The sequence below is a fragment of the Chiloscyllium punctatum genome, chromosome 10 (assembly GCF_047496795.1).
Source record: "Chiloscyllium punctatum isolate Juve2018m chromosome 10, sChiPun1.3, whole genome shotgun sequence".
NCBI lineage: Eukaryota > Metazoa > Chordata > Chondrichthyes > Orectolobiformes > Hemiscylliidae > Chiloscyllium > Chiloscyllium punctatum.
The window spans coordinates 21001619-21017071 of NC_092748.1; the positions used below are offsets into that span (position 1 = coordinate 21001619).

The window sequence follows — 15453 nt, forward strand, 5'->3', positions numbered from 1 at the left end:
ATGAATGAGGCAGGTAGAGAAGTCCAGGAGGTAGTGCTGAAGGAGCTTTAGCCTTTGAGCTTGCCTAACAGGTTTGACATTCTTGCTCCCTGTGTGGACAAGAGTAGAGGCTGTAGGAAGGATGAGCACACTGACCATAGCACCCTGGTACAAGGAGACATCCAAGAAGGGGAGAAAGTGAAATGTGGTTGTAATTGGGTTTGGTATAGTCAGGGCAACAGGCACTGTTCTCTGTGGCCAGGATCCTGAGTCCAGAAAGTTGTGTTGCCTGTCTGGTGTCCAGGCTCAGGATATCTCATTTAAGCTATGGAGACACTTGGAGTTGGAGTATAAAATTCCAGTTGTGTGTGGTCCACAAAGGTATCAACAATATAGGTAGAAAGAGGAAAGAGTTTCTTCTGAGGGAATATGCTTAGTTAGGGGCTAAATTAAAAAGGATATAAAGTCAGAGGATGTTGAATCTGTGTGAGTCGTGTTGAGGAACTGCAAAAAGGTAATAATCTCTGGCTTACTACCTCAGCCATGAGCAAACTGCACAGAGTCAACAAGGTGAAAAGAGGTAAACACATTTCTCCGAGACTGATGTAGGAGACACAGGTTTGAAATCATGGCAGAACCATGGGGATGGAGGTGCAGTGATTGTAATGAGGTCAGCCAGCTGATCCTCATGGAAAATGAGATCTCTAGGGCTGTTAATTTCATCCAATCAGTGAGCCCTGGTTGACAAGTGAAAAAGGGGAGTGTCAGAAATTCTGGCACTCGAAGAGCTGACTTGTATGAGGCTGTACTATGGTCAAGGACTGTTCACTTGTAAATAAAGGGTGTGTTGGTGATGGAATATCGGCCTCTGTTGAGTTACTTCAGGAAGCAGCTGATCTGACAGACCAGGCTCCATTTGTTCATGCTGGAACTAGAATGCTGCTGAATCACGTAACTAAGGCTATGAGTAGAGCTTGAAATGAAATACTGAGGTAGTGGGTTCAATTGCATGGAAAGTTATGGAAAAAGTTAAAGAGGGGAGAGCTGACCAGAGGTTATTAAAGTTTCCAGGACAAAGGTTCTGAAATCTAACTTCAGGCACAGCAGCTAAGGGGACAACTAAGGAGGTGGGGATGGAGGTGGGAGTGTCTATACAGCACTGAGAATGTTGGACTTAAATGCACGCAATATATGATAAAAGGCAAATGAGCTGCAGCACAGATGGAAATTGGCAAGTATGATGTTGTGGGTATCACAGAGATATGGCTGCAAGGGCATCAAGGCAGAGAACTAAATATCCAAGGACACATGTTCTATCAAAAGGATAGGGAAATGGGCAGAGGGGACTCGGTTGGCTTGTTAGTAAGAAACGAAATTAAATTAGGGTGGCACAGTGACTCAGTGATTAGCACTGCTGTCTCACAGCACCAGGGACCTGGGTTCAATTCCAGCCTTGGGGGACTGCCTGTGTGGAGTTTGCGCATTCTCCCTGTGTCTGCGTGGGTTTCCTCCGGGTGCTCCGGTTTCCTCTCACAATCCAATAGATGTGTACGTTAGGTGAATTGGCCATGCTAAATTCCCTATAGTGTTCAGGGATGTGTAGGTTAGGTGCATTAGTCAGGGATAAATGTAGAGTAATAGGGTAGGGGAATGGGTTTGGGTGGGTTAATCATTGGAGGGTCGGTGTGGACTGGTTGGGCCGAAGGGCTTGTTTCCACACTGTAGGGATTCTAATTCTAAATTAATAGCGGGAAAGGATATAGAGTCAGAAGATGTTGAAGCTGTGTGAGTAGGGTTGAGGAACTGCAAAATAGAAAAGATCCTGATGGGAGTTGTGTACAGGCCCTCCAGCTGTAGTCAGAATGTGGGGAAGGAAATAAATCAAGGGATATATAAACCATGGAAGAAAGTCACTGTTACAATAATCATAGGGGATTTCAATGTGTAGATGGACTGGGAAAATCAGGTTGGTAATGGATCTCAAGAAAAGGAACTTGTGGAGTATTGGTGAGATGTTTTCCTGGATCAGCTTGTGGTAGAGCTCACTAGGGAATAGGCAATTCTGGATTTGGCGAGGTGTAATTATATTTATTCACAGGATGTGGGTAATTCATTGCCCATCTCTAATTGCCCAGAGGGCGGTTAAGAGCCAACCACAATTGGTGTGAGTCTGGAGTCACATGTAGGCCAGCCCAGGTAAAGATTGCAGTTTCCTTCCTGGAAGGACAATAAAAGTAAACCAGATGTGTTTTTCTAACAATGAACAATGGTTTCAAGATCATCATTAGATGCAATTCTAGTCTTTTATTGAATTAAAATTCCATCATTTGCCATATTGGAATTGAACCCAGGTCCCAAGAACATTATCTGATTCTCTGAATTAATAGTCTAGCAATAATACGAGTAGGACATTGCCTCCCCTTAACCAGGCAGATTTGATTTTGGAGCTTAAGGTGAAGGAACTTTGAGGGGGCAGTGGCCATAATATAACAGAATTCACCCTGCAGTTTGAGAGGAAGTAGCTGGAATCAGATGACACAAATGGCAATTGAGTAAAGGTTAGCACAAAGACGGGAGAGAGGAGCTGGCCATAGTTGTTTGGAAGGGGAGCTTAGCAGGGAAGTTGGTGGAGCAGCAATGGCATGAGTTTCTGGGAAATTCAAGATGCATAGCAAAAATGTACCCTAAGGAGAAAGAAGCAGACTAAAGAGAGAATAAGACAACCATGGCTGACAAGAGAAGTCAGGGACAACATAAAAGGAAAAGTAAAAGCATATAATGTGGTGAAGATTAATGGGAAGCCAGAGATTTGGGAAGCCTTTAATAATAGCGGGCAATGACTTAAAAAAAGCATTGGGGGAAAAAGATGAAATGAGAGTGTAAGCTAGCTGGTGATTCTAAAAGTTTTGTAGGTAGGTAAGAGAGAGGCAACAGTGGACATTGCACCTCCAGAAAATGAGTTTGGAGAAGTAGTAATGGGGAACAAAGACATGGCAGAGGAACTGAATAGGTGTCAGTTTTCAAAATGTTAGACACTGGCAGCATACTGGAATTCCAGAGTCAGTAAGGCAGATATGAGTGTCGTGGCCATCACTAAGGAGAAGGTTCTAGGGAAGCTAATTGGTCTGAAGGTGGGTAAATCACCCAGACCAGATGGACTGCACCCCAGAGTTCTGAAGGAGGTAGTTGAGGAGATTGTAGAGGCAAAGGTAGTGATCTTTCATGAATCCTAGAGTCATGGAGGGACCCAGAGGACTGGAAAATAGCTTGTGTAAAATCTATGTTTAAAAATGGAGGCAGGCAGAAAACAGGAAACTAGAGGCTAGTCAGCCTGACCTCAGCCATTGGTAAAACTTTAGAGTCCATTATTAAGGATGAGATTGCAAAACTTCATCAAGGGGATGTCATGCCTGGTAAATCTGTTAGAATTGTTTGAGGTGGTAATGAACAAGTTGGATAAAGGAGAGCAGTGGATGTGATCTATATGGATTTTCAAAAGGCCTTTGACAAGGTGCCGTACAGGAGGCTGCAAAATAAGACAAGTGTCCATGGTGTGAGGGGCAAGGTACTGGATGGTTAGAAGATTGTTTTTTGCCAGCCAGCCAATGAGTGGGGATAATGTGATATTTGTCAGGACAACATCCAGTGATTAGTGGAGTTCCACAGGGGTGCATTTTGAGACTACAACTATTCACGTTGTACATTAATAATCTGGATAAAGGAGCTGAGGGCATTGTTGCTAGGTTTATAGATGATACAAAGGTAAGTGGGAGGATAAGTAGTGGGAAGTGGAGACTTGGACAGGCTAGAGGAATGGGCAAAGAAATGGCAGATAAAACATAGAACAATACAGCGCAGAACAAGCCATTCGGCCCTCGATGTTGCACTGACCTGTGGACTATTCTCAGTGCCCCCCTACACTATCTCAAAATCATCCATGTGCTTATCAAAGGATTGTTTAACTCTCCCTAATTAGATTACTTACAGTGTGGAAACAGGCCCTTCGGCCCAACAAGTCCACACCGCCCCGCCGAAGCGCAACCCACCCATACCCCTGCATTTACCCCTTACCTAACACTACGGGCAATTTTAGCATGGCCAATTCACCTGACCTGCACATCTTTGGACTGTGGGAGGAAACCGGAGCACCCGGAGGAAACCCACACAGACACGGGGAGGACGTGCAAACTCCACACAGTTAGTCGCCTGAGGCGGGAATTGAACCCGGGTCTCTGGCGCTGTGAGGCAGCAGCGCTAACCACTGTGCCACCGTGCTGCCCAAATGTGGCTGAGTTGACTACATTAGCAGGCAGGGCATTCCACACCCTTACAACTCTCTGTGTAAAGAACCTGCCTCTGACATCTGTCTTAAATCTATCACCCCTCAATATGTAGTTGTGCCCCCCTCGTACAAACTGACGTCATCATCCTAGGAAAAAGACTTTCACTGTCTACCCTATCTAATCCTCTGATCATCTTGTATGTCTCTATCAAATGCCCTCTTAGCCTTCTTTTTTCCAATGAGAACAGATCCAAGTCTCTCAGCTTTTCCTCATAGACCAGGCAACATCCTGGTAAATCTCCTCTGCACCTTTTCCAATGTTTCCACATCCTTCCCAAAATATGGTGACCAGAACTGTACACAATATTCAAAGTGTGGCCGCACCAGCGTTTTGTATAGTTGCAGCATGATATTGCGGCTCCTGAGCTCAATCCCTCCGTATGCCTTCTTAACAGCACTATCAACCTGGGTGGCAACTTTCACGGATCTATGTACATGGACTCCAAGATCCATCTGCACATCCACACTACCAAATGATTTTGCCCATTTCTCGAAGCAGAACAACTTTCAGGATTACACATAATTGGAAAAACACTGGACTAGATGGAAAATGTACAAAGCTGAGCAGGCCGTGTTCCAGATCATACCGTGCAGCATAGTTCCTGTCACCGCATCTGTTTTGCAGAATAAGCGTCCCAAAGAATGTGCTCCACCTGAAAAGCTGAGTTAGCATTAGAATCTGAGGAGGACAGATCACATTGCAAGGCTGTTCGAACCTCAGTGCCGGTACGTGTTGCCAGTTTCCTTGTCTTTCACCTTAACTGTGCCATTTGCTGCAGAGCTTTCCACACCTGAACGTGAGCCACATGGCTGCCAGCTCATGTTTTCTTTGTCGGATCATATCCGAATCTACATTCTCACACACACAATCCATTTGAAGCTCAACCGAGTCTCAGAAGATAGATTCAGTTTTCCATTGATTTTTCTCTGGATTGAAGGGCTATCATTGTCTGCTGGGAAATTGATATTGTAGCTGGGCATATCCCAGCAGCTATGCAACTGGGAGTGGGCTCGGGATCATTGAACCCTATCCCTGTGACTTTATTTGTGTTGTGTTCCAGGAGTACCATTGAAAATGTATGAAAAGGGAGTGAGGGGGGGGAGTATGGTAGTGTGGCCTAGTGGTAAAAGGCAATGGATTTTGGCTCCAGTCGCTAAGAAGGCGTGGGTTTGAATCCCACCACTGCCATGGAACATAATGTGGAAAAGTAGGGTGCTGCATTTTGGAAAGAAAAATCAGGGCAGGACTTATACACTTCTTGGTAAGCTCTTGTGGAGTGTTGCTGAACAAAGAGACCATAGCGTGCAGATTCATAGTTTCTTGAAAGTGAAGTCACAGATAGATAGGATAGTGAAGAAGGTGTTTTGTATGCTTTCCTTTGTTGGTCAGAGCATTGAGTGTAGGAGTTGTGAGGTCTTGTTGTGGCTGTACAGGACATTGGTTAGACCACTTTTGGAACATTGTGTGCAATTCTAGTCTCCCACCTAGAGGAAGTATGTTGTGAAGCTTGGAAAGGTTCAGAAATGATTTACAAGGATGTTGCCAAGTTTGGAGGGTTTGAGCAGTAGGGAGAGGTGAATAGGCTGGGGCTGTATTCAGAATTGGAGGCTGAGGAGTAACCTTATAGAGGTTTATAAAATCATGACGGACATGGATAGGGTAAATAGACAAGGTCTCTTCATTGGGGTGGGGGAGTCCAGAATGAGAGGGCATAGGTTTAGGGTGAGAGGGGAAAGACAGAAAAGGGACCTAAGGGGCAACTCTTTCATACAGAGGATGGTACGTGTATGGAATGAGCTGCCAGAGGAAGTGGTGAAGACAAAGACACTGAAATCCAAAATAGAAATCCAAAAGAAGAACACAGCAAGCCGACAGCATCAGGAGGTGGAGAAGTTGATGTTTCAGATGTAACCCTTCTTCAGGACAAGAAGTGATGAAGTCAGGTACAATTACAGCATTTAAAAGGCATCTGGATGGGCAAATGAACCGGAAGGGTTTTGAGGGATGTGGGCAAAGCGCTGGAAAATGCGACTAGATTAGGTTAGGATATCTAGTAGGCATGGACAAGTCTATTTCCATGCTGTACATCTCTATGACTCTATGGTAGGAAGAATAAAGGTACAGACTATTTTCTGAATGGGGAAAGGTGTTGGAAGTCTGAATCACAAAGAGACTCGGGAGTCTGAGTTCAGGATTTTCGTAAAGTTAACTTGAAGATTCATGTAGCAGTTAGGAAGGCAAATGAAAGGTTAGCCTTCATTTCAAGAGGGCTAGAATACAAGAGCAGAGATGCCCTGCTGTGGCTGTATAATGCTCTGGTCAGACCTCACTTGGATTAAATTTGGACCCGTACCTAAGGAACGATGTGTTGGCAATTGGAGGAGGTCCGGAGGAAGTTTACAAGAATGATTCTGGGGATGGAGGGTTTTTCATATATGAAGCAGTTGAGGATCTGGGTCTGTACTAGATGGAGATTAGAGGGATGCTGGGGTTCTTTTTGAAACTTGCAGAGTACTCAGAGGCCTGGATAAAGTGGATATGGAGAAGATGTTCCCTCTGGTAGCAGATACTAGGACCTGAAGGCACAGCCTTAGGTTGAAGAGGAGATCCATTAGAACTGAAATGAGGAGGAATTTCTTCAGTTGGTGATGAATCTGTGGAGCTCATTGCCACAGAAAGCTGTGCAAGCCAAGTAATTGAGTGTATTTAAGACAGAGATAGATAGGTTATGGATTGGTAAGAGGATCAAGGGTTATGGGGAAAAGACAGGGGAATGAGGTTGAGAAACATGTCAGCCATGATCAAATGGTGAAACAGACTTGATGGGTCAAATGCTAAAATGCTGCTCCTACATCTTATGGTCTTTTTGGACTTGAGATTTAATCTCTGTTTCTCTCTCCAGAGATGCTGCCAAACCTGCTGAGTCTTTCCAACACTTATTATTTCTTTTGTATTTTGCTTTTCTTGTTGTGGAGGAATTCAGCTATTTAAAGTACTAATCAGTCTCCTACAAGTCAAAAATTGGTCCAGAATGTGTGCACAAGCTTCTGATGGGAAAGGTGCCTGACACCATCGATAGTTTTGCATAGAGTCATAGAGATGTACAGCATGGAAACAGACCCTTCGGTCCAACCCGTCCATGCCGACCAGATATCCCAACCCAATCTAGTCCCACCTGCCAGGACCTGGCCCATATCCCTCCAAACCCTTCCTATTCATATACCCATCCAAATGCCTCTTAAATGTTGCAATTGTACCAGCCTCCACAACTTCCTCTGGCAGCTTATTCCATACCCATACCACCCTCTGCGTGAAAAAGTTTCCCCTAAGGTCTCTTTTATATCTTACCCCTCTCACCCTAAGCCTATGCCCTCTAGTTCTGGACTCCCCCACCCCAGGGAGAAGACTTTTCTCAATCTTAATGAATGTCAGCAAAATGCAGGACAGTAGATATTGTTGTCAGTGAGCAAAGCTGTTATGATACAGTGTGGCCAATTTTGAACACTATCCCATGCCCTCTTATGCCCTTTCATAGCTGAATATACGCTCAATGGCATGAAAAATCCTTGACCCTTCTGGATTATTTCTCCTGGCTGCTGGTGCGATTTTATGCAGTTTTGAGCTGTCGCCCAATTAAGATGTATATTAACATCTTTTAGCAAGCTGACTAAAAAAAAATCTCTATCCCGGGGAACTCCTGTAGAGATGTCCTGGAACTTAGATTACTGACATCCAATAACTGCAATCATCTTCCTATGCACCAAGTATAACTCCAACCAAGGGAGAGAGATCCCCCTGATTCCTATTGACACCAGTTTTGCTCAGGCCCCTTGATGCCACATTCAGTTAAGTAAGGCCTTGTTGTTAAGAACAGTCATTTCCCTGACAGTAGTCATGATTCCTTCAAGTAACAGTCCTCCATGCCAGCTGCACTTCACCCACAAGGGCACTTCATAGGCTAGGAGAAAGTGAGGACTGCAGATACTGAAGATCAGAGTTGAAAAGTATGGTGCTGGAAAAGCACAGCAAGTCAGGCAGCATCTGAGGAGCAGGAGAATCGACATTTCAGGCATAAGCACTTCAAAAGCCGGCTTTTAGTCTACAAAAGCTATTCTCTCTTGCCATAGTTCATAACTATGATCCCAAGCACTTGCATTCAGCAGTATACAATGAAAGCCTTAGTACTGCAAGAAACATTATAAAACATACCATTGATTTGATTTGATTTGATTTATCAATGTCACATGTTCTGAGATACAGTGAGAAGTGTTGCTTTGCATGCTCTACAGGCTGATCATATGATACAAAGTGCATTAGGATTGTATTTTGCACTCTGTTCTGCAATGTTACAGCTGCAGAGAAGGTGCAGAGAGTGAGACCAATATTAACATTTGAGAGGTTTGTTCAAAAGTCTGATACCAGTAGAGAAGAAGCTATTCTTCAATCTATTCATACGTATATTCAAACTTCCTCAGAGAAGGCAAGTCAGTGGCTTTTGGGGTGGCATTGCTGCCTCACAGCGTCAGGGACCTGGGTTCAATTCCAGCCTTGGGCTACTGTCTGTGTGGAGTTTGCACACTCTCCCTGTGTCTGGTGCTCCGGGTGTCCTCCCACAGTCCAAAGATGTAAAGGTTAGATGAATTGGTCATGCTTAATTGTCTATCATGTTCAGGGATGTGTACGTTGGGTGTATTAGTCTGGGGTAAATGTAGGGTAATGTGTCTGGGTGGGCCACTCTTTGGTGGGTCAGTGTGGACTTGTTGGGCCAAAGAACCTATTTCCACATGATAGGGATTCTATTATTCTTCAAATCTTCTGCCCAATTGAAGAGGGTGGAAGAAAATAGAATGGGGGTGGGGGGAAGGTGGTTTTTGATTATGTCAGTTGCTTTCCTGAGGCAGTGGGAAGTATGGGTAGAGTCAATGGATGGAAGGCTGGTTTGTGTGATAGACTGGGCTGTATTCATGAATCTGTGTCATTTCTTGCTGTCTTGGGAAGAGAAGTTTCCATGCCAAACTACAATTCACCCAGATAGGATGCTTTCTATGGCGCATCTGTAAAAATCAGTAAGAGTCTTTATGGATATGCTGAATTTCCTTAGCCTCCTGAGGAAGTAGAGGCATTGTTATGCTTTCTTGACCATCATGGCCAACGTGTCATACTCTAGCAGCACCCTAATTAGACTAGAGGTGTCTATCCATCTTCTATCTACTGCGGTGACTCCAACTTTCTATTGCTCATGTGAACCCATGAAATGGATGGAATCCCAGGTCCAAAAAAGAACATTTAGTCACTGCAAAATATATGTGCTAATCTTGACTCAATTGCTTGTGTTTTGGGTTTTTAGCATCAATGACAGGGTAAAAGGATTGCAAGATATTTTATCTTCACTACATGTCCCTTCTTGTCACAGAGTCAGGATAGTGCCAGTAGACAGTCTCAGAGAGGAGGAACTATAGGCAGGCATTCTGGGAGCTTCATCTCAGGTTACTGCAGAACTGCCCTGACCCTCTGCTATTGACCTCATTGCCTCCAGGAGATCAAGGCACAGAGAATACAAGGGAAAAGGAGATAAATCAATGGCTGAGGAGGTGATGTAATGTTCCGGGATTCAGGTTTTTGGACCATTTGGGATCTCTTCTGAGGCAGAAAAGACTTTTTCTAAAAAGATGGGTTTCACCTGTACTGAAAAAGGATCAATATCCTATTAGGAAAAATTGCCAATTCGATTAAAGGAGACTATAAGCTATTAGAGAGGTAAGGCAAAGGGATCCTCAACAGCAGAATAAGTAGAAAGATAGATGAGGATGGTTTTCAATCTGAAAAGGAACAAGGTAATTATAAATGACAGACAAGAGCAAACTAACTCTGAAGAATGATATTGCATTTATTTCAATGCAAGGGTCTTAGAGGTAAGGCTGATGAACTCAGGGCATGTTTGGAACATGAGATTGGGAAGTTATAGCTAGTACAGAAACTTGGTTGATGGGCCGACATGACTAGCAGCTCAATGTTTCCAGTTTCAGGTACTAGCACAAGGATAGATTGAGAGGCAAAAGAGGAGGTGTTCTTGATTAAGAAAAACTACAAAAGATGTTTCTAAAAAAATCATCCAGTGAAAACATGAGTTGAAATGAGAAATACTAAAGGAATGATCACATTAATGGACTGGTATTTTAGAATTCTCCACCCCCCCACCCTCAACTCCGCTACCCCCCCCCCCCCCCCCCCTGTAGTCGGAGGGAAATTGAGGACCAAATATGCAGAGAGATCACAGATAAATGTAGAGAATAATAAGTTTGTAATAATAGGTGATCTTATGTAATGTTCCAAACATTGTCTTGACCTGCCATAGTGTTGAAGGTTTGAATGGTGAAGAATTTGTTAAATGTGTTTATCAATATGGAGATGTTCCTACAAGAGAAGGAGCAATATTTGACCTTCCCTTGGGTAATAGGACAAGGCAAATGACTGAAGTGATTATACGGGAACAGTTAGGGTTTAGTGATCGCAATTCTATTTGTTTTAAAATAGTTATGGAAAATGATAAGCCTTCCATAAAAAATAAGTTTTTAATTGGAGTAAAGCAAACTTTAATGGTATGAGACAAGAACATTCAAACATTGATTGGATTAGACTGTTCACAGGTAAAGGGATATCTGATAAGTGGGAGACTTTCAAAAGTGTGATAACAAGAGTTCAGAGTCATTATGTTCTTGTTAGGGTGAAAGGTAAAACTGGTTGGATTAGACAACAATGGATGAATAAAGATATTGAAGTTCTAGTTAAGAATAAAAAAGAATTGTATATTAGTCATAGACAATTGGGTTCAAATGAATCTCTCAAACAGTATCAACTGTGTTAGGGGCATTCTTAAGAATGAAATCAAGAAGGCAAAGAGAACATATCAGATACCATGGCAAATAAGGTTAAGGATAATCCAGGGATCCTACTAATATATTAAGACCAAGTCCAACTAGAGAGAGAGTAGGGTCCCATAAAGATCAAAGAGGCCATCTTTGTGTTGAACCTCTTGAGATAGGAGAGATATTAAATAAATATTTCACGTCAGTGAAGAAAGAAATGGAAGCTAGCAAACTCAGGGAAATAAATATTGTTGTTTTGAAAACAGTTCACATTACAGAAGAAGTGCTGCAGGTCTCAGAAAATATAAAGGTGGATAAATCTCCATGACATCGTGGGAAGTTAAGGAGAAAACTGTAGGGCCTCTTACAGAAATATCTGTATAATCTATTACTATGAGTGAGGTGCCAGAAGACTGGAAAGTGGCTAATGCTATGCCCTTGTTAAGAAAGAATATAAGAAGCAGCCTGGGAACTATAGATCTGTGAGTCCTACTTCAGTCATGGGTAAGTTGTTGTGAAGTGATTCTGAAAGATAGGATTTATGTGCATTTAGAGAGGCAAGGAATGATTAGGGATGGTTAACATGGTTTTGTGTGAGCATGTCAACCATAAACTTGATTGAGTTTTTAAAGGAAGTAACCAAGAAGATTGTTGAGTGCAGAGCAGTAGATATTGTTTACTGGGACGTTAGTAAAGCCTTTGTCAAGGTTATGAACAGTAGACTAATTAGTAAAGTTACATCAGATGGGATTCAGGCTGAGCTTACCCAATTGAATACAAAATTGGCTTAACAGCAGGAGACAATTCGATTGGAGGCCTGTGACCAAAAGTGTTCCACATGTTACTGATGCTGGGTTCATCTTTGTTTGTCATTTACATAAATGATTTAGATGAGAATATGAAGGCATGGTTAGTAATTTAATAGATGACACCAAAGTTGATGGGATAGTGGATAGTGAAGAAGGTTATCTAAGATTACAACGAAATTTTGACCACTTGGGTCAATAGGCTGAAGAATGGCTGAAAGTTTAATTTGGTATGAGGTACTATTTTATTTTGGTAAAACAAACAAGGGCAGAACTCATATAATTAAAAATAGGGTGGTGTTGTAGAACAGAGAGACCTAGGGGTTCAGGTACATAATTCTTTGAAGTTTGCATCACATATAGATAGGCTTTTAGCATGTTTGCCTTCATTGCTCATACCTCTGAGTACTCGAGTTGGAACATTATATTGAGGTTGTACAAGACATTGGTGAGTCACAGAGTCAGACAGTCCTACAGCACAAGACAGGCCCTTTGGTCCAACTGGTCCCATGCCGACCAAAATATCCATCCAGGCTAACCCCATATCCCTGCACTTGGCCTATATCCTTCTAAATCTTCTCTATCCATGCATTTGTCCAAATACCTTTTAAATGTGGTTAACGTATCCGCCTCAACCACTTCTGCTGGCAACTCATTCCATATGCATACCACCCTCTGTGTATAAAACTGTCCCTTGACAGTTGCTATAGAATCTGCTTCTACTACATTCTCTGGCAGTGCATTCCAGGCACCTAACACACTCTGAAAAATGTATTGCTGGAAAAGCGCAGCAGGTCAGGTAGCATCCAAGGAACAGGAGAATCGACATTTCGGGAATAAGCCCTTCTTCAGGCTTATGCCTGAAACGTCGATTCTCCTGCTCCTTGGGTGCTGCCTGACCTGCTGCGCTTTTCCAGCAACACATTTTTCAGCTCTGATCGCCAGCATCTGCAGTCCTCACTTTCACCTAACACACTCTGTGTAAAAACTTGCCTCTTACATCTCCTTGAAACTTCCCCCTTTTTAACATAAAACTATTTCCTCGATCACTGAGATTTCTACTCTGACAAAAATAGTACCCAACTATCTATTCTATCCATCCCTCTCCTAATTTTGTAAACCTCAATCAAGTCGCTCCTCAGCCTCCCAAATTCAAATGAAAACAAACCAAGTCTGTCCAATCTACCCTCATAGCTAAGACTTTCCATAGCAGGCAACATCTTGGTAAACCTTTTCTGTACCCTCTCCAAAGCCTCCACATCCTTCTGGTAGTGCGGCGACATGAAATATATGCAATGTTCCAATTATGGCCTTACTAAAGTTCTATACAGCTGCAACATTTAGATAGTGTAGTCAAAACTGCAGAGGTGGCATTCAGGGGCTCACAATTCACCTTAGCAGTTCAATGGCAGGATGTTGAGTATGGAACAGACACGATGTGGACCCTGCAGAGACAATTCATGAATTTATGTTGGAAGGTAATGAGTACGAGAGAGTTGCAGAAGTGAAAGGTTCTTACCAGCTAGACATTCTCAGAATATCAGATAGGAAATGGATCACTGAGAGGTGACTCTCACCATTCCTTGAGGAGTGGTGGGTAAGTGTTTGTTTTTATGCCCTCATGATACTTAGAAGTTCAGCCACTTACAATGGTACAATATAAGATCCTAATGTTCTACAGGACTTTAGGGGGATTTGGGGCAGAGTCACAGAAATTTTATCATTAGCATCTCACAGACCTGGGCAGTGTTCTTCCTGTGTGTTTTCCCTAATCAAATTTATTTTCAATGGAATGGTGGCTCAGAATATCATCAACTATCTGACTGCAGCACCATCTCTGTGACAATTCTCTTGCCATCGCCACTCCCAGACTGACAGCATCACAACCCCTTCTATGCTCAGTTTAGCACTGTTTGTCCACTGACTGGCTGGCTGTAATTCAGTCATAAATTGCCCCCAAGTGCTGTGTATACTAAAACCTGTCTCTGAACCACATGCTGCCTCCATTTACCACATGCCTAAAGCCGAATAAAGGGAATTTTGCTTCCTGGTACAGTGATGTCTCTGCCCCCTTGAAGCTGCTGAGTCTGCCAGCCAGTGTTAGACGCAGCAACACTTCAGAGATTCGTGTTCCTGATAAAACAGTAATATTTCGGATGAATCTGTCTTTTTGTGAGCAACTTTCATGCTGCAGGAGCCAGCATTCTGTGACAATGTCATATGGAGGGCCACACTCAGTTCCAAGGGGTGCTATGTTTGACAGTTCCAAAACACGCAGTTACACGCAGTCTAACTAGGGGGAGGAACAGGTTACAAAATTTTCAATACGTCACTGAGGAAAGTTCAAGGGTGACTGAGGAGGAGATCAAAGGTCACAAGTGGTTGGAAAAGTCAGCATGCACATGAGAGACATAAATAGACTCCACATTAGGTCTTGCTACTTTTGACTGAGAAGGCAACTTAACCACATGGGTTCTGCACAGGGGACTCAGTGAGACGTCAAGAGCGTTGTGCTGATTGAAATCAGGCAGAAGTTCTTGGAGTTACGAGGTAGTTACGGTTTGGAGTCAGGGATCCAGAAAAGCCAAGGGAGCAGTGGGGTTTCTGATAAAGCTGTCTGACACTAATAGTTTGGTACAGCTGAGAGTGGGGTGATGGGGATGGGGGAGTGGGGAAGGTCGTTATGAAAAGCCCACAAGTTGTATTTGCTTGATGTAAAACTGAGCAAGATTAGATGCTCAGGAAAATATCCAAGAATAGTTTCAGCTCAGTGAAGCTAGTTGTCAGCAAAAAGCTAGATGGTTAGAGAATAAGTAATTTTCAGATTCCAGGGCAGTGTAGATCGAGAAAAAGATGTTCATTGACCAGAATGGCACCATCTTCTCTCTGCAAGGTCTAGCATGAATTCCTGCTCATCATCCCTAACTAGTTTCATTAACTACCTACCCTGTCCCTGTGGCACCCCCTCGTCTGATGCAAGTCCAATTCAAACACTCATAAATGGGATTGCTCACCACTGCTAATGTCTTGAAATAGACCATCATCTCTGGTGTTATCACCACCTTTAACAGGTCATTGCATACACAGAAACATGCAGGCAATCCAGAGTCACCGTGCAAGGTTTGGGACATTTGTGCTAGACTTGGCAGAGACGAAGACATCAGGGTTCTACTTTGTGGGATAGGAGATCTTGCAGACATTACAGTCCTATAAACCTGCGCTGAGACAGCCACTCAGACCAGTGCAGCCATTTGGAGGAAGATCCAGCAATGCAGGAAGAAGGTCAAAGATCTTATCTGATCAGCTCGTGTAAGTGCCACCATCTTTTCTGTGCTACTTCATACTCAATCTGTCTCACTCTGCTACTGCATCCATCTCCCACAAAGGTTCATGCTCTACCATCTCACTATTGCATACAACATCTTCTCCTTTACTCTCACATCACTAACCCTGTATGGC

General features: G+C 43.2%; 1 protein-coding gene and 1 non-coding gene across 2 annotated transcripts in view; one reads left to right on the forward strand and one right to left on the reverse strand.

Moving 5' to 3' along the window:
* The window catches only part of LOC140481772 (uncharacterized), a 561406-nt gene that overhangs the window by 201732 nt on the left and 344221 nt on the right, over positions 1–15453 (reverse strand). The gene's annotated exons all lie outside the window — the stretch shown is intronic.
* Positions 5429–5510, forward strand: trnaq-uug (transfer RNA glutamine (anticodon UUG)). Its single transcript has one exon. It is a non-coding gene; the product is annotated as a tRNA-Gln (tRNA).